At 39.8% G+C, this 25047-nt stretch overlaps 1 protein-coding gene across 1 annotated transcript in view; it reads right to left on the bottom strand.

Moving 5' to 3' along the window:
- The window catches only part of B3GLCT (beta 3-glucosyltransferase), a 134952-nt gene that overhangs the window by 73616 nt on the left and 36289 nt on the right, over positions 1 to 25047 (bottom strand). The window lies entirely within an intron of this gene.

The raw sequence follows: 25047 nt of genomic DNA, 5'->3' as shown, positions 1-25047 counted from the left end.
AAGAGAAATAAGTAAAACTATAATATGATCATTCCAATTATTTTTTTAAAAAGACTTAATTTTACATTGAAGGAATTTTTAGAGACCTGACATTTTATTCTTTGCACTATTCTCATTTTTCTTCTCTTCTGGAGCTAACAGAAATAAAGAATTTGATCTGAATCCAACACATCCTCTTGCCACCTAGACATCAGACACCGAACAGTGCTGAACACCTCCATGAAGGGTCTTCAGTGATACCCAGGTCTGACTTGACATTTGCATACTTGCAAAGGTGGCTTAGAAGGGAACAGCCCTGAGGAAATAGTCAGAGAACACTCAGAGGAATCAAAATAGTTATTATTGTGGCCTGGCTTGTGTGGTTCAGTGGCTTGAGCATTGTCCCACAAACGGAAGAGTTCCTGGTTTGATGCCAGTTGGATTCCGGTTCGATTCCTGGTTAGGGCACATGCCTGTATTGCATGCCAGGCCCCCAGCTCGGGGCGGGCAAGAGGCAACTGAGAGATGTTTCTCTACCTCTTTCTTTCCCTCCCTTCCCCTCTCTCTAAAAATGAATAAATACAATCTTTTTGAAAAATAAAATAAAGGTAATCTAGAGAGACAAATGAGTCCCAATTCACTTTTTTAAAAAAATAGTTTTTATTGAATATACACCACAGTTAGCATGAGGAAAAGAAAACACTTCAGCTAAAAACGAGGATATAATATCCAGTTTGCTTCACATGGAAATAACCATTTTTAAAGTTCCTAAAAACCCCCAAAAAACACCATGATAACAAAGAGTTTGAGATATAAATACTGGAAATATAATCCTTATGTATTCAAGCAACAATAGTAATAGCATAATGATGAGATTTCAAAATTTATAAACATAGGAGGAACTAAAATTCAGAAATGAAACACAACTATGGTTAAATAAACATGCACACATATACACAGAGAAAGATGAACACATTTAAGGCTATGAATGTTAGCTTTGAAGCAAAGCACTATTCATTATATTTCAAATTGTTACAAGCCAAAAGTCAGATATCTAATATGCTTGAACACCTCCCCCAACAAACTTTAGAACACAGAACAAATATTCTGTGTTTTATCCTATTTCCTGGGAACTGTTACAAACAAAATAAATGTCTAAATATTTAAAATATCACTGCTCTAATGTAGTACAGTAATATTCCATATCAGTCACACAGTTCATAGAAGTTTGCTATTTAAGAAGAGGAGAATGGCTTTAATGTAAATTGCTGGAGTTCAAATATCAAATAAGCCTCACTTCTTTATGTTATGTAGCATTTTTTTAACTTTCATGTACAAATATGAAATGCAAAACCAGTAATCAGAGGTTATATCAGACTAACAACAACACAGCATGTTAGAGAAAAAAAACCTAAAGGCTCAACTAACAGTGACCCAAGATAATCCAGGGCTTTCCTGCTGTTGAGTCTAAATTATGCAGTAATTTTCACTGCCTTTTAAAATATCACTGTAAATGTTACATATATTCACAAGGGATTGTTTCAGAACAAATACTGTGTGAAGAAAACTAATAAAATTAACATTTGCATAAACTTTTCAAATAACTGTGAGAACATACTAGTATGAACTAGATAGAATAGAAAGCAAATACTAAAAAAAGTTTTCTAAGAAAATAAGTAGCAAATGAACCACTATGTAGCAACTGAAATTATAATAATGAAAACTGTATAACAATGAAAGCATCTTTATGATAAGTGGAATTTACACATTATTCCAATGATGTAAAACAAATTCATACATGAAGAGAGACCACAAAAGAATCAGAAAAGTGAAAATATTCACATCAAGATGACAAAAGTTATTACATGTGTGCTTTAAAAACCCTTTAATATAGTTAGAATATATCTTAGTTTTAAAATGTCTTGAGGAAAAATGAATGAAACTCAAAATTTTCCTCCCAAACAAGTATTACCCTTCCTAATTATAAGGAATACAGGGTGGGCAAAGGTAGGTTACACTTGTGACACCCAGACACCCAGAGTTTATTCTTGTGTTATTATTATCAATTATTGTATTATTTTCCATATGAACAACTGCAAACCTACTTCGGCCCCACCCTGTGTGTCAGTGACGTCACCAGGTATTGCACCTACACAGGTAACATCAGAAGAAAGCTGTCTCTCACTTTCCTGGCGGAGGTGCCAAGTCAGGCTTATGATCAACCCCTGTCACAATAAAAGTGCAGAAGACAAAGGTTTAGTTGGTACAAAGGGGAAATTAACCTCTAGACTAAAATAAACTCTATGACTTACTAGTGGATTGTAATCAATTCTATTTCCATCACTTTTTTGTGCACTAAATCACATGCCTGGATTTCATATTTGCTTCAGTTGGTGAACACAAAAATGGCAATCAAGCTTTCTGTACCTCTGTACTTCCAAATAGAAACATTTTAAAAACTGGTATGCTGTGTCAGTGGCTGTCCCCACAGGCCTGTGATTCCTTTCGTCTCAAAAACATAAAGCTCTGCCTTCACACTCGCAAACCTGGCCTCAATAAATTCTTCATCAAGCCAAGGTCACATTATAAACAAACTTTCATCTACTAATATTCAAACAGCTCCAAGGCTTTTTACTCTTTATATATGCACATGTGTGTCTATATGTATATGTATGTATGTACATATTCTGTGTGTGAATACAAAAGACACAAACAGATACATCCTCATGTGTATTAGCATTTCTAAGATAAAATAGTTTAAAAGATTACAATAAAATTTTCTTTCAAATGGTCTTATCTCAGGTCTTACCTCTTGGAATTGTTATAATTTCTGTTCTTTCTGTCTGCCTGCCTAACACCACCCTGGGGCTTAGACCTTCTTAAGGTGCCATGTCACCAGCCGAAGGCACATGAGATGCAAAGCATGTTTTTAAATACATAATTGGATGAAAAACTGAGAGTTTTCAAATGAAAAAATCAAGGGGAAAGTAAGAAAACGGTACATCAATAGAGACATTTGGAATAAAAGCTCAAGTAAAAACACTCATGCATGCAGCCCTGTCTACCTTCAATGTAAACTGTGCTTATTCACCCCACTATGCTATTTCAAACCTAAAGGCAAGGTACAGTTCTGTCACTAAGGAGGTGATGCCACAGCAGAGGCAAGCATAAAGGGCTAAAAACACAAATGATAGCTTTGGCCATGTGGCTCAGTTGGTTGGAGCATCATCCTGTGCCCTGAAAGGTTGCCAGTTGGACTTTGGGTCAGGCACATGCCTAGGTTGTGGGTTTGACCCCCTACTGGGGTGCGTACGGGAGGATACTGATAGATGTTTCTCTTTCTTTCTCTCTCCCCACCCCATGACCCCTTCCTCTCTCTCTAAAATCAGTAGACACATGTCCTCGGTGAGGATTAAAAAATTAGAATAAAAAATTGAAAAATACAAATGACCAAACATGGGAAGATGACAGGAAAGGGAAAGAAAATGAAAAACTTGATCACAGTAACTTCAACTTTTTATGTCACCTCTCTACCTGTCTCACTGAACCAGAGTCAACCTTTATTTCCATCCTCAGCATCTGCTGATGCCCTAATATGCACTTGAATCTCAGAAAGCCCACTGGACCTGCAGGTAGTACTTCCTTTGAACGTATTTCTTATCAAGGCATATATATTTACATTTAAAGATGCTAATAATTATTGAAAACAAGCAAGTTCAAAACCAACACCTGAACTCATCGCCTGGCTGTTACACATACTCATCATCTTCGTTAGGGAGCCGGGTGTGACTGCAGAGTCGAGCAGTCTGAAAACGCTCTGGGAATGGGGAAAGCCCATTCTTCTGCATGTGGAGGGAAAATCATGAAAAATTTATAGCTAGAAATATTAATAGTATGAATAAAAAAGCCAACATTTGAACATGGAGGAAACCGATTAACATTTAAAACACAAATTACTTTCCTTATTAGGTAAATTTGGTTCTGAACCACTTTAGTTTTCCTGACTCTGTCTGGAAAGAATTCAGCTGGTTGAACCCCATGCTGCTGGCCTTTTCCCATCCACAGACTGCTTCCCAGTATTTGCAGCCTGTCCACCCCTTGATCTAAAATATAACCCAGCAGTACACGAGTTTATGGTCTAATTCAGTCTCACTGTTCAGACCAAGCACTGAATTAGAAAGTAAAAGCCTAGACATTTGTTTAGTATTAGGTAAATGTTCTAAAAGGCTGAACCTGTTTAAAGACTGATTCTAGTTGAACTGTATTTCCAAATTCCAACTATTTTATAGTTCTTAGGCATTGAACTGAACCTTGACACAAATAAATTGTGATGAAAATTAACATCTGTTTACTATTATAATTTCTTCTGTGAGAGTAGGTATATCTAGTGAGGATAATAACAGGGATGTACAACATGCTGTTTGAAACACATTATCAGACAGATTTACTAGCGTTTAAAAACCCAATATTATTTATGGATCAGTAGTTGATACACGAGGCTATAATAATGTATCTTCCAGGAATCTGAGCTTATTTTTTAAAAAAGATTTTTCCAGATACCTGTCTTAATCATTAACTGTCCTTTCTTAACAAGAGAAAAATATTACCTCGTTATTTACAAAATTTATTTTTATTAACCATTTACTTTAAGATGCATTACTAAGTACATTTTTATAGCTCCTATAAATCTGTTTTAACTAGTCATTCATCCACTCCTGAGAGGCAGTAAAGCTTAGCATCGAACAACCTGGTTCCTGGAGCCAAAGTACTTGCATGGGAATCCTTGTACCGCCCGTCAGGGCTGTGTAACCTTGAGCAAGTTCCTGTCTGTGCCTCTGCTATCTTCTGTCTAATACAGGGATAACCGTAGTCCTGGGCACCAAGTGAGTTACAGCATGCCTCTACCTGGCGCCTGTTATGCATGACATAGTTATTTTAACTATTGATTTGACAATATTTGAGTAACTGCATGTGCCTGACACAGTCCTAGGACACAGTAAACAGCTGTGAAAACACAGGGCTGAATCCCTGCCCTCCGGGATCTCACATGCTAATGAAGGAGACAGGCAATAAGCACATAAATCTAGAAGACAAAGTCAGGGATAAGGGGTATTAACAAATGGAGCCAGGTAAAGGGATGGCACAAACAGGACATCATTGAATAACCATCATGGAATTCTTTGCTCACATAGGCTGCACCAATCTGCAGGTGACTAAAGCCCCATCTGTGCATCAGGTGGCAGCAGAGCAGAGAGAAGAAGCTTTGGAGCCAGTCGGGCTGAGATACAGGCCTAGATGCACTACTTGTTGGTGATAGGACCACGGGCAAGTCACTCAACCTCTCCAAGCCTCAGTTTCCTCACTGCAAAATGGGGAAAGTAACTGTAACCACTTCACAGGCTTAAACAAGCTGACACAAGAAAACAGCACAGCACAGTGCATCGCTAAGAGCACCAAAGCAAATGGTACCAGTGATGCATACTCCACAAGAGTCAGCTAGGATGACTACTATCATTTCAAGTCGGTCTCTGCTCCAGGCCCTGGCCCCATCTACTCGATGTCTCATTAGCCCCTCTAATTCCACCTTTCCAAATGTGAATTCATCATGTTAGCTCACAACTGGTCACCTTCCTTTCAGTCACCTATTCACTAACATCTAGTGGGACCCGTTACTGACCACCACCATCCATGGGGGTCCCCACAGTTGCCCCAGGTATGCGCTGGAAAGCTCTTACTGTTTTTTCCAGGCTCGGTTCAAGCTTCCTAATGAAGCTTTCACTGACACTTGCAGGCAGGGCTGGCCAGGTCCTTGCCATGCTCTCAGTTTGCTGTGCTGACACAAATTCATGCAGCAGTGTGCAGAGTGGGCAGGGCTCCCCGCATCCACAGTGACCCACTGGGAGCAGGTCACTCTGAGGGGCACCACCCACCACAGGCACCATCCACATGGAACATCAGACACTTGACAATGAAGTCATCACTGCAGGAGTGGGTTCTGAAGCAACTGGCTTCTTTGGGTCCCTGACTTCAGACTCAGAATCCTGCATGGGAACATCCAAGTAGCCACAAGCAATCACAGGTGCCCTCCCCTGAGCTCAGGGAGACCAGCTTCTGCCTCTGTGCTTGGTGGGCCTTGGTGCAGCTCAATCACACAGAATAGGGTTCTGCAGTACAGACACAGGGTTCAAATGCTAGGCAGCCAAAAAAGAGACAAATGTTCGTGACACTGTCTTCCACGTGGTATAAAGGATTAATTATTGCTGAGCAACACCCACTCCCCGCCGAAGTGGATTTGGTCTCACTGGGACATCTTGCCCAGGCCCTTGCATAAAGTAAATATCAATAAAGATTTATTACATAAATAGATGAATAAATTTTGTATAGGATAGTATTAATCACAGATTTATTTAGCAGGTCTATACTGGGAAATTAAATTTATTTTGCCACATTTAAAAGACAGATTTCTCATCTGTTAAAATAGAGGCAATTAAACTTACTCCCAAGGTTGTGGTGAGGGGTTAGAAATAAATTGTGGCAATTTTTATTATTATTGAATTGAAATTAAAATAGGAATATAAAAAAAAAATACAAACTATAGTCCCTACATAGTATCCTGACCTGAAATTAAATGGAAGCAAATCCTAGCTTTCTTCAAAAATTAAAACTGAAGTAAATAATTTTATAATATCTATAGGATTTGGCACATTGCTACTACTCAATAAACATGTCATATGTAAGAAAATGCAAGATAAAAGAATTAATTTACTAACTTTTGAAGGAATAACAAGTGTTTTTTTTATTTTTCAGGAGGTGCCACAGTGGAAAATGCATGGCATCTACTGATTATGTGTATTAACTCATCAAGTGAGAAGGTGTGACTGTCAATCAAAAGGCCAGTTAGAAATAAAATTATAATATTTCACTCAGAACAGACACCAGGAGACAAAATTACAAGTGTTTGACTCCAGTCCTGTCCCCCTCTCCTATAAAAGCTGAGATGGGAAGGAGAAACCATAATGGAATTATAGAAATGCTACATACTCTCACGATATTTAATCAGGATTTGATTAAATGTCAAGTTAATACCAGCTGATCTGGACTAGAAGGCACCACAATTGAGTGGGGGAATTCACTTTCAAAAGGCAAAAAAAAAGCCTCTATTTCATGGCATGGTTTACCCTATGATATGCAATGAGGAAACAGGTCATAAGAAAATGACAGAGCAAACTGTTGCTCATTCTCTAGAAAACAAGCTCAGATGGGTAAAGTAATTTGCCAAAGGCTACATAGCAAGGAAGCAGTACCAGGCTATGAAATTGGATCTTCAGATTCCAAAGTCCATGTGCATGCCACATAAACAGTCTCTCCTCACTTCCAAATAACTTCTCAACTTGCCCATCTCATCCTGTTATTCTGCCCACATCCATCTCCACCTATGGCAGTATTTTTCTTTCTTTTTTTAAAAGAAGAGTAATTTATTCTATTTTTTTTTATTTATAGTTGACATACATTATTATATCAGTTTCAGGTATACACTCCAGTAACTACACATTACATACCTTACTAAGCAATCATCCCAATAAATAGTGCAACCTTCTTACAGCACACTTAGTTAACAGAATATTGTTGACTATTCCCTATCCAGTACTTTGCATTCCCATAACAGTTCTGTAACTACCAGTTTGTACTTCCTAATTCCTTCACCTTTTTCACCCAAATTCCCAACCTCCCTCCCATCTGGCCATCATCAAAATGTTCTCTGTATATATGAGTCTGTTTCTGTACTACTTGTTTATTTTGTTTTTTAGATTCAATTGTTAAATAAATATGTATTTATTGCCATTTTGTTGTTCATATTTTTAATCTTTTTTTTTCTTCTTAAAGAAGTCCCTTTAATATTTCATGTAATACTGGTTTGGTGGTGATAAACTCCTTTGCCTTTTTCTTGTTTGGGAAGTTCTTTAACTGTCCTATGATTCTAAATGATAGCTTTCCTGTGTAGAGTAATCTAGGTTGTATTGTAGGTCTCTGCTTTTCACCACTTTGAATATTCCTTGCCAATCCTTTCTGGCTTGCAAAGTTTCTGTTCAGAAATCAGTGACAGTCTTATGGGAGCTCCCATGCAGGTACACTGCTTTTCTCTTGCTTTATTTAAGATTATCTCCTTGTCTTTAACCTTTTGCATTTTAATTATGATGTGCCTGGGTGTTGGCCTTTCTGGGTTCATCTTGTTTGGGACTCTGCACTTCCTGGGCTTGTGTGTCCATTTGCTTCACCAAGGTAGGCAAGTCTTCCATCATTATTTTTTCAAATAGGTTTTCAAGTTCTCACTTTCTCTCTTCTCCTTCCAGCACCCCAATGATGTGAATGTTGGTACACTTGAAGTTGTCCCAGTAGTTCCTTACATTATCCTCAATTTTTTTGAGGTGGGGGGATTCTTTTTTTCTTTTGCTATTCTGATTGTATGGTTTTTGCTTCCTTCTATTCCAAAGTGCTGATTTGATTCTTGGCTTCATCCACTCAACTGTTCATTCTCTGTAAATTATTCATCATTTCAGTTAGAGTATCCTTCATTTCTGACTCATCCTTTTTTGTGCTGTTGAGATTCTCACTAAGTTCACTGAGCATCCTTATAACCTGTGTTTTGAACTCTGCATCTAGTGGATTGCTTGTCTCCATTTTGTTTAGGTCTCTTTGTGGAGTTTTGTTTTGTCTTTTCATTTGGGACATGTTTCTTTGTCTCCTCATTTTGGCAGCCTCCCTGCGTTTGTTTCAACATATTAGGCAGAACTGCTATATCTCCCTGTCTTGGTAGTATGGCCCAATGTAGCAGGTGTTCTGTAGGGTCCAGCGGCACGACCTCCCCGATCACCCAAGCTGGGCATGCAAGAGCCTTTTTATGCGGGCTATATATACCCTCCTCTTGTAGTTGAGCCTTGATTGCTGTTGGCACAACCATGGGAGCAATTTATTGCCAGGCCTATCAGCTGCAAGGACTGGCTGCAACCACTGACCACCAACCTGAAACAACTGTGGAGGCTCAGCTGTGCAGAGGCCCACCCCACAAAGCAGAACTCACTTTGGCAGGGCTCTGGAGCCCACTGATTCTTCCCCTTGAGTGTGTTACTTGTGGAGGTGGTGATGCTTTGACATGGTCTGAAGCTGTCCACTGGGACAGCTGGCTTTGGAGTCTCCTGGGAGTTATAGGCCAAGGTCAATTACTGCTTGAGTTCTGCCCAGAGCCACCCAGCATACACTGCAAAGTTATCTGCAGATAGCTGCTCTTGTGATGGGCTTGAAGGTGCCCAGGTGAGGCTAAGCTGTGAACCAAGGCCGGCCACTGCTAGTGCCAGTCCTGGGACAACAGGTATAGGGCACACTGAGGCCAGATGTTGCCTGATTGAGAAATTTAGGAAAATCAGAAGCATGAGCTGAGGCAGGCCACTCATATGGAAAGGCCATTGGAAATAGCTTGGATTGGCCCAAAGGTTGGGTGGGACTGGGAATCACCACTGCAGGATGAACAATGTGATCCAGGACGATGGAGTTTCAGAAGTGGCACCCACCTGCTGGCTCTGTGGGGGATGGGCTGATCAAAGAACAACGGACTCTTCCAGTACTTCTATCTGGGAGAACCAAGAAAACTATCCCCACAGCTCTCACCCTGAAGCAAGACAATTTCTCCCTATATGTTCCTGGTGCCTTTCAAGCTGCTGCCTCAGTGTTACAGCTCAGAGCAAGTGAGTCTAAGTCCCTGTGTATGCCCTTTAAGAAGAACTACCTGGGACTCCAGAGGCCCTCAGTCACACTCAGCTATAGTCCCCGCTGGTTTTTAAGCAAGAAGTTATGGGGACTTTTCTTCCTGGCACTGGGACCCTGGGCTGGGGGGCCTCGTGTGGGGCTGGGATCCCTCACTCTTCAGGAGGGACCTCTGCAACCAAGATATCCCTTCTGACTTTTATCTGCCACACATGAGTGTAGGACCAGCCTGTTCCGTGTCTTCAGCCCTCCTACCAGTCACAATGTGGCTTCTTTAATTCCCTAGAGGCAGGACTCCATTCAGCCACATTTCAGGCAGTTCTAAATGATGGTTGTTCCATAGTTTAGTTGTAATTTTGATGTGGTTGTGGGAGGAGGCAAGTACCATGTTTACCTAGGCTGTCATCTTGACCAGAAGTCTTGGATGAATAAATTATTAGTCAACAGTGATAAAAGCAGGAGGAAGATGGAGAGAAAGGAGCGAGCAGATTCCACTTCCCCCTATACACAGGAAGAATAACCTAGCTGATCTGCAGAGGAACAGAGCAAACAGCAAACAGTACCCCAGCATATATGAAAATAGAAGACCAAAAATTATAGTGGACATTGAGAAACCAGACAGTAAGGAGAGTCCTTCAGGACAATAAGGTCCCAGAGACCTGTGCGAGGACCAGGGCAGCTGCAGCCCCAGGCCCAGAGCCCACCACATCTGCCATAGGGTTCTTGGAGAGAGCTAGGTCAATAGTTCCCTCCCCTGCCAAATAAGGTTTGAGCAGCAATGGGAGAGACCTGGCTGCTTGAAGTCGCAGAGAGGGGAATAAAGACTAAGTGGCAAACACACAAGGGCAGTGAGCACCCACAGAGTCTGTGGACGCCAGCTTGGGAGAGTTGAGAGTCGTGAGGGGCCCTGACCCCCATAGTCCCCGGTCTGATTGGAGAGTTGGGCTGTGCGAGAGGCCAGATCACTGTACGGAGCTACGGAGCAGCAGGCTTGAGTAGGAGGAATTTCTCAAAAAGAAAAAGTGAAAAAAAAAAAGAGACACTATTTGGGGAATTCTCTTACAGAAATCACTCCAGCCGCCTCCCCACCCAACTAGGCAGAGATTCCAAGGGGACACGGGAGACCCTGTGTGCCCCCAAAGCACTGGGAAGGGTGCACGCCCCAACCTGTGGGGCCGGAGACAGACTGGTCGAGCATGCACACCCACAACCCGCGGAAGGCCTCAGCCCACAGCAGAAAGTATGCTCTGAGGAAGGCCTGGATCCCACACCCAGGGCCCTGAGGACAGACACCAGGCTAGCTCTGGGGAGAGTGAGCAGCTAGCCATGGGAAAAGTGCATCTGAGGCTGACTGAGCACTGATCTGAATGGAGAAAAGACCCTCAGCCCACTGGAGCCAGCAAGACCAGAAAAACTGGTGTGGCCACTTTGAAACCACCAAGAGGCTTCTTTTTTTTTAAGTCATTTTTTATTTTTTAATTTTTATTATTTTTTATCCCTCAATACCTTTTTCCTCTTTCTCCCTTCTTGTTTCATTCCTCCTTCCTTTCTTTCCAATTTTATCTCTTCTTCCTTCCTTCTTCTGCATCTTTTTTCTCTTTTTTAAATACCCACAAGTGAGACAAAAAATCCTGGAACTGTGAAAAGACCAGAGCTGGCCCCAAAGACGGGGCATCCCAACAGCTGAAACAGTGAGACAAATTTCACTTTGCTATTACAGAGAACCTCCAAGTTATTGCATATTTGTATTATTATTTTTTACATTATTCTTACATCTTTTATTTTAATAGTAATTTAGTATTCCTCTTCTTTCTGTTTACTCTTCTTTGCTTGGCTGGTTATATTGTATCATTTGACAGGTTTCCCCTGTTCTCTCTTTCATAGTGTATTGCTAATTGACTGTCCTTTACTTCATTTGTGTTCCATTGGTACACTACTTAAGGTCCTATACTCCCTACTCTTGTTATCCAGATCACATAGATTCTGTCATATGACTGTTCCTCCATTATTATTGTAAATAATAGCTGTTCCATACAACCGTAAATACTACATAACACCCCTTCCAGATCTTAGCCCACTTCATGGTTTCCTGAACTCTATTACTGTAGTGGTTAACTCTATTCTTTCACACACTACACCTATTTACTTTCACCTTTACCTAAGAATCTGACTTCCCACAAGCTCACTGCCTTCTAGATCCAACTCACAACCCTTACCTCCCCAAGAAGAGCCATATCTTCTCTCCATTCTTTCTAAAAAGGGGCTACTTCAGTGGAATATCACAATTAACACTATACATAACCAAAGGATCTCCTATCTCTTCTCTACCGACTGCTACTGTAAATATGATAGAATACCCTCTTGCTGTCTTAAACCATTTTGCCTTCCCCCTCCAACTGATCATAAAAATGAGTAGGTGGAAGATGTGAACACCAGGATGCTCACTGGAAGACAAAACCCAACAAAAAAGGAACCAGCAACAGAGAACAACAGAAGAAGGTGAAGGAGGGAGTGGAAGCCACACTAACCTCAGTCCAGGACCTATCTGGAAATACAACTAAGTAGTAGAGAAATTACCCAGAACAAACAACTGAACAAGAGCAAGAGAGAATCCTTGAAACCTTTTACACATGGAAGAAACAATTTCAACAAAACCTGCCCTCACCAGCACAAAATACAAGAGGTGGTGGACAAAGTGGCCTTCAGTTAACCAGTTGGTGGGAAGGAACCACCAAAGAAAGACAGAACAAAAATCAAAACACAAAAACAAACGAAGAGCCAACTTAAATGATGCCCCAAGACCAGTGAGCTCAGGAGATCAGGGAGACTGCACCAATGAATATCACAGGTATTCTACCACAGAACTTCATTCATATCATAAACTCAGGGAGCCAGAACTGATCAATTCAATAAGCTGAGGCTAACAAGAAGAGTCTTGCAAACACTGGGAAGACAAAGAAAAAATCCCCAAATGAAAGGAAAGGAGGAAACCTCAGAAAGAATGCTAAATGACATAGAAGTAAGTCAACTCTCAGATATTGAGTTCAAAACAATGGTTATCAGGAAGCTCAATGAGCTCACAATGAGCTACCAGAAACTACAGGGAAGCTACAATGAACTCACTGTAAACTATATCAACATGAAAAAGGAAAAGGGCCAAGAAGAAATAAAGCATACAATTTCTGAACTGAAGAACACAGTAGAAGGAATGAAAAGGAGGATCGATGAAGCAGAAGATCAGATCAGTGAGCTGGAGGACAAAGTAGAAAAAAACACACAGAAAGAGCAAGAAAAGGAAAAGAGGCTCAGAAAGAATGAAGAGGGATTAAGAGAAAGGCAAGACAATATAAAACATAATAATATCCATATAATAGGGATACTAGGAGAAGAAGAAGAGCAAGGGATAGAAAACTTATTTGAAAAACTAGTGATGGAAAACTTTCTTAATTTGATGAGAGAAAAAGTCACACAAATCCAGGAAACACAGAGAGTTCCAATCATGAGGAACCCAAAGAGGCCCACTTCAAGACACATCATAATTAAAATGGCAAAATTCCAACACAAAGAGAGAATCTTAAAGGCAGCTAGGGAGAAACAGGAAGTAACATACAAGGGAGCCCCAATAAGGCTAGCAGCTGACTTCTCAATGGAAATGCTCCAAGCCAAAAGAGAATGTCAAGAAATATTCCAAGTAATGAGAACCAGAGGCCTGCAACCAAGGCTACTTTACCCAGCAAGGCTCTCAATCAAGATAGAAGGCCACATAAGGAGCTTCCCAGACAAAAGAAGTCTAAAAGAATACACCTCCACAAAACCAGCTCTGCAAGAGATGCTAAAAGGACTGATCTAAGGAAAGGAAGGAAAAGAGAGAGAGAGAGAGAGGAACACAGGTATGAAAATGGCAATGAATAAGTACCTATCAATAATAACCTTAAATGTAAATGGATTAAATGTTCCAATCAAAAGACATAGAATAGCTGAATGGATCAGAAAGCATGATCCACACATATGCTGCCTACAAGAGACCCATCTAAGAACAAAAGATCTACACACACTGAAAGTGAAGGGCTGGAAACAAATTTTCCAAGCAAAGAAAGGGAAAAAAAGCTGGGGTAGCAATACTCATATCAGACAAAATAGACTTCAAAAACAGGGCCATAAAGAGAGACCCAGAAGGTCACTTCATAATACTCAAGGGAAGAATCCACCAAGAAGACCTAAACATTGTATATATATGCACCCAACATAGGAGCACCCAAATACATAAAGAAAATCTTAAAGGACTTCAAGAAAGATATTGACAGCAACAAAATTATAGTAGGGGATTTTAACACCCCACTGTCAAAAATGGACACATCTTCCAAACAAAATATCAACAAAGATATTGTGGCATTAAACAATGCCCTAGATGAAATGGACTTAACTGATATATAGAGAGCCCTCCAATCCAAAGAAGCTAAATATACATTCTCTTCAAATGCACATGGAACATTTTCAAAGATAGACCACATGATAGGATACAAAACAACCCTCAAAAAATTCAACAAAATTGAAACCATACAAAGCATCTTCTAGGATCACAATGGAATGAAACTAGAAACCAACTTCAAGGAAAAAAACCCAAAACACTCAAAATCATTGAGATTGAATAGCATGCTATTAAACAATGAATGGTTCAATAATGAAATTAGGGAAGAAATCAAAATGTTTCTGGAAACAAAAAAATGAACTCACAACAATCCAAACCTTATGGAACACAGTGAAGGCAGTCCTGAGAGGGAATTTCATAACAATACAGAGCTACCTAAAAAGATAGAAACATTTCAAACAAACAACCTAACCCTATGCCTACAAGAACTCAAGGAACAACAACAAAGACAGCCCAGAGCAAGTAGAAGAAAGGAAATAACCAAGATCAGAGCAGAATTAAATGACATAGAGATTAAACACACAATTCTAAGGATCAATGAATCCAGGAGCTGGTTTTTTGAAAGGATAAACAAAATTGGCAAGCCTTTAAGCAGGCCCATCAAGAGAAAAAAGAGAGAAGACCCAAATAAACACAATCAGAAATGAAAGAGGAGAGATTACAACTGACACCACAGAAATACAAAAGATTGTAAGAAATTACTATGAAGAACTGCATGCCAAGAAATTTGAAAACCTAGGTGATATGGACAAATTTCTAGAAAAATACAATCTTCCAAAACTCAATGAAGAAGAAGCAGAAAGCCTGAACAGACCAATAACAGCAGATGAAATTGAAGCAGTAATCAAAAAACCCCTGACACACAAAAGCCCTGGACCAGATGGTTTCACAGGACAATTCTGCAAAGCATTTAGGGAAGAGCTAACCCCTATCCTTCACAGACTATTCCCAAAAATCCAAACTGATGGAAGACTCCCAAACTCTTCATGAAGCCAGCATCATCCTAATCCCAAAACCAGATAAAGACACAACGAAGAAAGAGAACTTCAGGCCAATATCGCTGATGAACACAGACGCTAAAATCCTCAACAAAATATTGGCAAACTGCATCCAGCAATACATTAAAAAAGATCATACACCATGACCAAGTGGGATTCATTCCAGGGATGCAAGGATGGTACAATATTCGCAAATCAGTAAATGCAATATATTACATAAACAAAAGAAAAGACAAGAATCATATGATCATATCAATAGATGTGGAAAAAGCATTTGATAAGGTACAGCACCCATTTATGATGAAAACACTCTGTAAAGTGGGAATCAAGGGTGTATTCCTCAACATCATAAAGGCCATATATGAGAGACCTACAGCTAACATCATACTCAATGGGCAAAAACTAAAATCTTTTCCACTAAGATCAGGAATAAGACAAAGCTGTCCACTCTCACCACTTCTATTCAATATAGTATTGGAAGTTTCAGCGACAGCGATCACACAAGAAAATGAAATAAAAGGCATCCAAATCAGAAAGGAAGAAACAAAACTGTCATTATTTGCAGGTGACATGATAGTGTACATAGAATATCCTATAGACTCCACCAAAAAAACTGCTCACCTAATAAATGAATTTGGCAAAACAGCGGGGTACAAAGTCAATATCCAGAAATCAATGGCATTTTTTGTATACCAACAATGAAATAGCAGAAGCAGAAATCAAGGAAAAAATCCCATTTGATACAGCAAAATGAAAAATAAAATTACCTAGGAATAAAGCTAACTGAGGAAGTAAAAGACATGTATTCAGAAAACTACACAACACTGAAGAAAGAAATCAAGGAAGACACAAACAAATGGAAACATATACTGTGTTCATGGATCAGAAGAATTAACATCATCAAAATGTCCATATTACCCAAAGCAATTCACAGATTCAACACTATCCCTATTAAAGTACCAATGGCATATTTCACAGACATAGAACAAACATTTCAGAAATTTATATGGAACCACAAATGACCCTGAATAGCTGCAGCAATTTTGAGAAAGAAGAACAATGTAGGAGGGATCACAATACCTGGTACCAAACTGTATTATAAGGCCACTGTAATCAAAACAGCCTGATACTGGCATAAAAACAGGTACATGGACCAATGGAACAGAACAGAGAGCCCAGAAATAAACCCAAGTCTCTACAGTCAATTAATATTCCACAAAGGGGGCAGCAACATAAAATGGAATAAAAATAGCCTCTTCAACAAACGGTGTTGGGAGAACTGGGCAGCTATGTGCAAAAAAAATGAAACTTGAGCACCACATTACACTATACACAAAAATACATTCAAGGTGGATAAAAGATTTAAATATAATCTGTGACACTGTTAAAGTCCTAGAGGGGAACATTGGATGGAAAATCTCAGATATTTCAAAAAGCAGCACTTTTACTGGTATGTCCCCTAGAGCAAGGAACATAAAGGAAAGAATAAACAAATGGTATCTCATCAAAATAAAAAGCTTCTGCATGGCTAAAGAAAACAGCATTAAAACAAAAAGAGTACCAACTGTATGGGAAAACATATTTGCCAATGATACCTCAGACAAGGGTTTGATCTCTAAAATATATAAAGAACTTACACAACTCTACTCTAAGAAGACAAGCAACCCAATTAAAAAATGGGCAAAGGACTTGAACAGACACTTCTCCAAGGAGGGCATACAGAGGGTCCAGAGACACATGAAAAGATGCTCAGTATTGCTAGCTACCAGAGAGATGCAACTTAAAACCACAATGAGATATCACTTCACACCAGTCAGAATGGCCATCATGAACATATCAACAAACAACAAGTGTTGGAGAGGTTGCAGAGAAAATGGAATCCTAGTGCACTGTTGGTGGGACTGCAGACTGGTACAACCGCTATAGAAAACAGTATGGAATTTTCTCACAAAATTAAAAATGGAACTGCCTTTTGACCCAGCAATTCCACTGCTAGGATTATATCCTAAGAACCCTGAAACACCAATCCAAAAGAACCTATGCACCCCAATGTTCATAGCAACACAATTTATAATAGCCAAGTGTTGGAAGCAACCTAGGTGCCCATCAGTATATGAATGGATCAAAAAACTATGGTACATTTACAGAATGGAATTCTACTCAGCAGAAATAAAGAAGTGTCTACCCTTTGCAACAGCTTGGATGGAACTGGAAAGCATTATGCTGAGTGAAATAAGCCAGGTGGTGAAAGACAAATACCATATGATCTCACCTTTAACAGGAACCTAAACAACAAAACAAAGAAACAGGCAAAATATAGTCAAAGACACTGAAATAGAGAACAGGTTGACATTGACCAGAGTGGAAAGGGGAGGGAATTTCAGGGAAAAAGGGGAAGGTTTTACAGGAACAAGTATAAAGGACATATGGACAAAAACTATGGGGAGGTGGGGAGGGCTGGGGGGTGCTGGGCTGGGATATGAGTAAAAGACAGAAAACTGTACTTGAACAACAATTAAAAAAACAGTGATATAATCAAGTCTACAGTTTAATGAATAACTTAAAGTGATTACTTATTACATTAATACGATCAGATACTACAAAAAACCCAAACATTTTATTAAATAATTAAGTATCCAACTGCTCTCACCTAAAAAGAAAAGTCAAGTAATATGACATAACTTTCAAAGCTAACCTTTTAATGAAGTACCTACTGTTGTCTCCTTGCCAATTAAAAAATGTCTCAAAAATAGAAAACACAAGGCCATCTTTCTAAAGCTTCTTCACACTATAGCCTATGAAAAACTTTGCTCTGGCTTTCCTGGCTTATGTTATGGAAATGAGGTTTTTTTAAACTAATTTGCCAAGGCCTAACTAACTCTTGCCACAAAAATGATTTCCAAAACTTTGTGAACGAGCAAAAATAATCATTTATTTGTGACGTTCAGCGTCTGCCAAGTTTTAAATAAAGTTCAACCACAAAAGAGGCAATAAAATTAAAAGCCTCTGTTCCCTTTAAAAGCTATTTTCTTAGGGTTGGTGAGAGTAGTAAGATTTCTAAGCAGCTCGATTGTCTCCATTTGGCCTGAAGCAAAAAATGTAATCCAACATCTAACATAAAATGTAATTTATAGCTACACCAAAGCCCAAAAATAAAACCTTATAAGCCTATCCCACTTCTGAATTTGTTTTTCTGAATTTTCAGGTTTCCTTAAAAATAGAACCATAATTTATCTGTGGTTCTGCTCCTTCTTGGGTCCTGCCTTCATTCTAAACTCCATCCTAGTGTGTCCTGGCACTCTCTCCTTTGGTGACTTACTTCCCTGTTCATTGTGCAAAGTGTTTCCTAATTTAGCATGTCCCTTGCCCTGTGCTAAGGTTAAAGGTCATGCAGTAGAGTCTTCAAAATGGTGTATGAATCCTTGTTTCACTGGAACCTACACACAATGATGCTATATCTTTTTTCCTTTACTGTTTCCAGTTTTACTACATTTTGAAACTCCTTTGGAGAACATGGTTTCCATAATGTTAGACAAATGTTAATGCACTTCTGAAGCTATGGTAGAAATTCTCTCATTTCAGGATCCCCCTGGTTCCTGGACCCCAAGATCCAAAGGGAAGAAATACTCCTCTGACCACCTGTCCATCATAACATTAATACAGGACGCTCCACAGAGTCGAGTTGTTTGCTCCCATTTCATGTAACAAAAAAAAAACTGCACAATTTTTCATACAAACATCTGCTCAAGAAGGAATTTTTTTAAGTTCAAAATATAGAAGTCAAATCATAATCAATACACAGATGCTATGCACACAGTAGGCATCTAAAAGGAAATGCACTCAAGCACCTGATTAATTCAGAGGTCATGGCGTGAAGGCTCCCATGGGCTTCTGTGAGCCCCTTCCACTTGGTTTTTTGTTTACACACATCTTTAAATAGTCAATCTTTAAAATATCTGTTATGTAAGTGGAAAAAAACTCGGGAAAAAATAGCACTTCTTCAAAATCTGTATCCTTATATCTACAGATTTGCCTTTAGGAGCCACATGCATCCACCACATCCCCCATCTCACTAACTTGGCTTGCCCTCCGACCCAATCTAAAGAGATCCCATTCCACAGCTCACACATGCTCCTCTCACCCCACAGTGCCTCCACTAACACCAGTTCCCACCTGGCACCCCAAAAGTGAACTCCAGACAGTCGCTGTCTTCGTCTTCCAGTCCCAATTCCAAGTTCTATAGCAACATCCCATAGCTAATGTCCCATCTTTCCTACCTGGGTTGACAAAAGTCTTCCTTCTTTTTTTTTAAAGATTTTATTTATTTTTTAGAGAGGGAAGAGAGGGAGAAAGAGAGAGAGAAACATCAATGTGCGGTTGCTGGGGGTCATGGCCTGCAACCCAGGCATGTACCCTGACTGGGAATCGAACCTGCGACACTTTGGTTTGCAGCCCGTGCTCAATCCACTGAGCTATGCCAGCCAGGGGCAAAAGTCTTCCTTCTATATTCCCAAGTTTCACATGCACAATGAGCACATTATTAACTGAGGCTCCTTACATTTTTTACACTCTATTTCTTAAATGGCTTCCAATGAACAGCATCTTTCTCTAGGGTCCCATGTGCTATCCAGAGATGTCCTTTCATATTTAAAAGTACTTACTGTAACTATAGATATCCAATTCATATTTGTTGAATAAAATATTTTAATATACTCATTTTGGATTTCTGATTTTTACTTATATAGTCATTTCTATTATGAAATAGTTACCATCTACTCATCAGTAATTCAGAGAACTATAAAAGAGTATCTTTTCTAATTCCTTTCTAATACTTTGCTCCACAGCAATCTAGAATGGTACTTCGCACCCAAAACAGCACTTGGTAAAGTCTGCTGGCTTACTGATTGGAAGAAATAAATAATTATAAACATCAAAGCCATTATGAACTTCATTATAAGCTTTATTTTTTCAATGTTTTATTCATTGATTTTGACAGAGGGGAAGGGAGGGTAAAAGAGAGGGAGAGAACATCAATGTGTGGTTGCCTCGTGCACCCTCAACTGGGGACCTGGCCCACAACCCAGGCATGTGCCCTGATTAGGAATCAAACCAGCGACCCTTTGGTTCACAGGCCAGCACTCAGTTCACTGAGTCACACTACCCAGGGCCATTATAAGCTTTAAAACTGGAAATGGGAATGACCCCTATTATTTCAGAAAACAAAGGAAAGTTACATCACTCCAGTCACAGCTCTAAATGCAGTATTAAATTTCACACTGAAAGTTGTATATTTTGCTTATTACAAGGATGAAAAATGTTTGTGTTTTAACAAGACCACATTTTAGCACCCTGAGGCAAACAAGCACAAGTAATGAGCTGCCGAAGCAAAAGAACAGCTAGAAGCAGATGCATAATAACAGAGATCATTCCATTTCTGTTCCTTAATTGTTCTGGCAGATACTGTAGAGAAGTGCAACCCGACAAAAGTAATGAATAAATAAACAGCAATTCTAAACATCTGGTCCTGTGGGAGGAATAAATATTTGGGACTATCAGATAAATATTCAAGTGAAAAACGTACTGCAGGTTCCCTCACTAAGCCACTTTTGTAACTGCTCATGGTAGACTAATCAATGCACAGACCCAAACTGCCACCTGAAGCCCCATGGTTCAAGTCGCAGGAACAGGTGGGCCCCAGGCAACCTGTTCTGTTAGAGGTCCAGCACACACCTGCCAGCCCACGGAACTGCCCCTCCTTGAAGGAACCAGGACACTCCCCACCACAGTGCTGGGGATACCCTACATTCTTCTGCCCCAGAATCTGTTTCTGTGGCTGATGAATGAACTGTCCAAAAATATGAAATATTTACATATTTCAAGAACATGTAAATTTCTTAAAAGAAGTTCCAGTGAAGTTTTAACTGGAGACACAACTGCCTCTCAGAGGGACTTTGCCTCCCTATGTCTGTGCATCTCAGCATTTAGTCCTCTGTAGTTAGTTCATCTGCTCCATTTTCGGGCTGTTCCAGGTCAGGGTATCTCATTGTTGTCCCAAGCAGTGTCTGCAGACCATACATTAGCCTTTGACAATCTGTGAATCTCTAAAATGCTATTCATGGGATAAGATCAACTTTTAATCACATGTGTAGAATTAAAAAACTCTATAAAGAGAAAAAAGGAACCAGTATCAAGTATATTTGCCCACTCTAAAATCTTTCTGGCCACTTCAACTACCAAAAGACTTGTTAATCCAAATACAAAATTATCTAAGTCATAACAGCACAATCTGGATCTTGTAAGTGAATTAAATACAAGGATTAAAGTTTTGTCATAACTACAGCAGGTTCTCAAATAACATCACTCATTCAATGCTGTTTTGTTATAACAATGACGAGGAAAAAGACTGATTCCCAGCAGGGCTACTGTCTGTGTGGAGCTGGCATGTTCTCCCCATGTCTGCATGGGTTTTCTCCTTGTCCTCTGGTTTCCCACCACATCCCAAAGATGTGCTCATTAGATCAGCTGATGTGTCTGCACTGTCTCAGTCCGAGTCAATGTGGGTGGGTATGTGTGGCCCTGCAATGGAAGGGCATCATGTCAAGGGTAGATCCCTCCTAGTAAGGTAAGCTTCTGGGACAGGCCCCGGCCACCTGTGACCCAGAAGTAGAATAAGCAGATTAGAAAATCACTATCTCACTTGTTTTTATTCATCTTTCTTAAATGGATGTATAACTCACATTGATTTCAATGTTCATTATTAGAATTGTTTGCGGTCTTAATTTAAAAGTTTGAAGATGTTTTTGTGACCAGGAATATGCCACAGGAAAATAATGCCTGTTTCTAGCAATTAGCCTAGGATGAAACTGGTTTCATTATGCATCATTTCTCTTAAAAGTCACAGGTCCCGAGAACCTATCAACAATGTTAAATGAAGACTGACTGTATTTGGGTATTCATGGCTGGTTTCCATGGTAGGAAAGAATTTCAGAATAAGAAAACTACGTGGACTCAGCAATTGAAGTACAATATTAAGAACTTCAGACTTCCAGCCAAGATGGAGGTATAGGTAGACACACTGTGCCTCCTCACACAACCAAAAGAAGGACAACAACAAATTTAAAAAAAACAAAACAAAACAAAACAGAACTGACAGAAAATCAAACTGTATGGAAGTCCAACAACCAAGGAGTTAAAGAAGTAACATTCATCCAGACCAGTAGGAGGGGTGGAGACTGGCCGCCAGGGTGGAGAGGACTTGCAGCAAGGCCATGGCTGGTGGAAGAGGGAGGCAGCAGATTACAGACCGGGCGGTCCCACATTTGCTTGCAGATAAACCGGGAAGAACAAATGGGGAGCAAGACAGACTGCACAACCCAGCGCTCCAGTGTGGGGAAATAAAGCCTCAAACCTCTGATTGAAAACACCTGTAGGGGTTGAGGTGGCAGTGGGAGAAACTCCCAACCTCAAAGGAGAGTTTGTTGGAGAGACCCACAGGGTCCTAGAATGAATACAAACTCACCCACATGGGAATCAGCACCAGAAGGGCCAAATTTGCTTGGAGGAAGTGGGGGAAGTGACTGAAATCCAGCAGAGAGCAGAGCAAGCACCATTGTTCCCTCTCAGATCCCTTCCACGTGTACAGCATCACAATGCAGCAATGTGGGTTATCCGGCCCAGGTCAATACTTAAGGTTCTACCCCTCACTATGTAACAGGCATGCCAAGACAAAAAAAAAATGGCCCAAAAGAAAAAACAGATCAAAGCTCCAGAAATAATACAAGTAAGTGACCAAGAGACAGCCAACCTATCAGATACACAGTTCAAAACACTGGTAATCAGGATGCTCACAGAATTGGTTGAATATGGTTGCAAATTAGATGAAAAAAATTAAAGCTATGCTAAGTGAAATAAAGGAAAATGTACAGGGAACCGACAGTGACAGGAAGGAAACTGGGACTCAAGTCAACGGTGTGGACCAGAAGGAAGAAAGAAACCTTCAAACAGAACAGAATGAAGAAGCAAGATTTTAAAAAAATGGGGAGAAGCTTAAGAACCTCCAGGATATCTTTAAATGTTCCAACATCCAAATCATAGGGATGCCAGAAAGAGAAGAGAAAAAGCAAGATTGAAAACTTATTTGAAAATATAATGAAGAAGAACCTCCGCAATCTGGTGAAGAAAATAAACTCCCAGGAAGTCCAGGAAGCTCAGAGAGTCCCAAACAAGTTGGACCCAAGGAAGCACACACCAAGGCACATCAGAATTACATTACCCACGATTAAAGAGAAGGAGAGAATCTTAAAAGCAGCCAGAGAAAAGGAGACAGTTACCTACCAAGGAGTTCCCACAAGACTATCACTTGAATTCTGCAAAGAAACCTTGCAGGCAAGAAGGGGCTGGAAGGAAGTATCCAAGTCATGAAAGGCAAGCACCTACATCCAAGATTACTCTATCCAGCAAACCTATCATTTAGAATGGAAGGGCAGATAATAAAGTGCTTCCCAGATAAGGTGAAGTTAAAGGAGTTCATCATCACTAAGCCTTTATTATATGAAATGTTAAGTGGACTTATCTAAGAAGAAGAAAAATTAAAAATATGAACAATAAAAGGACTACAAGCTCACAGTTATTAACAACCGAACCTAAAACAAAAACAAAAACAAACTAAGCAAACAACTAGAACAGAAACAGAATCACAGACATGGAGATCACATGGAAGGTTATCAGCAGGGGAGTGGGTGGGTAGAGAGGAGGGAAAGGTACAGAGAATAGGTAGCATAAATGGTAGGTAGAAAATAGACAGGGGGAGGGTAAGAACAGTATAGGAAATGTAGAAGCCAAAGAACTTATGTATATGACCAATGGACATGAACTAAAAGGGGGGAATGCTTGTGGAAGAGGGTGGTGCAGGGTGGAGGGGAATAAAGGGGGTAAAATGAGACAACTGTAATAGCATAATCAATAAAATATATTAAAAATTTTTTAAACATATAAAAAGAACTTCACAAAGGTGGACTCAGATGGCAGGGACACTGCACAGGGGTCTGGAGGCTCAGTCTGTGGCATTTCCCTCAAATGCATAGTGTGTGAGATGCCTCCGGAAGCAATGGTTGCTAGACGCCGGTTTTAAATTTGTGCCTAGTTAGCTGTTAGGAGTGCTTCTTAGGAGTGCTATTGATTCTTGAAGCCCAGGTTGGACTGCAGATCCCCACACAGATAAGGAAAGACCATTGCAGGGTCCTGACATAGACTCAAAAACAGGATAGCAAAGCTGGGAAGCTGAGGGATTGAAAGGCAGAGAATTCCTCTCCAACTTGATTCTGGCCAATAATCCACCCAGAATTATTCAAGACCCTGATTAGAATTCTTCTGTTTCTTCCACCATGAAATGAAAAGTGAGGGCTGCTCAAATATACCTGGATAATAGGCTCAACAGGAGGATAATTTTTATATCAATAAATGCATCTGTTTTGACAAAAAAGAAAAAAAACTATGCTACCTTATCATTAAAGGGAGGCTTCCTTACTATTTTAGTCCATATTCCATTTATTATCACAGAAATCAAATGCTGGAGGACAAGGGGTTAATGAGACTGCTTAATTACGTGTCTTTAAATGTAAAATCAGCATTGCCACCTAGTGGTCATCTGAGTCACCTACAAAACAGGTTGTACAAAGTGCTAATCATAAATGTCAAGGATAATAAAAATTAAGTATATGCACACAAACTAAATAAGCACAGAATAAAGCGCAAGAAAAGTTAACTACTTCTGATCAATGAAACTGTTCTCTACAGTTCAGAAGGTGAGAAAATGCATCTATGACAATTCCGTTGCTGACTCTGTGCTTGGCATTCTGGGTGTCCTGCAGGACATGGGGAGGG

The sequence above is a fragment of the Phyllostomus hastatus genome, unplaced genomic scaffold (genome assembly GCF_019186645.2).
Source record: "Phyllostomus hastatus isolate PE091 unplaced genomic scaffold, TTU_PhHast_1.1 phas_contig_41, whole genome shotgun sequence".
In the NCBI taxonomy this organism is placed as follows: domain Eukaryota; kingdom Metazoa; phylum Chordata; class Mammalia; order Chiroptera; family Phyllostomidae; genus Phyllostomus; species Phyllostomus hastatus.
The sequence above is the reverse complement of the archived record's forward strand: the minus strand, read 5'-3'. Positions and strand labels throughout refer to the sequence as shown.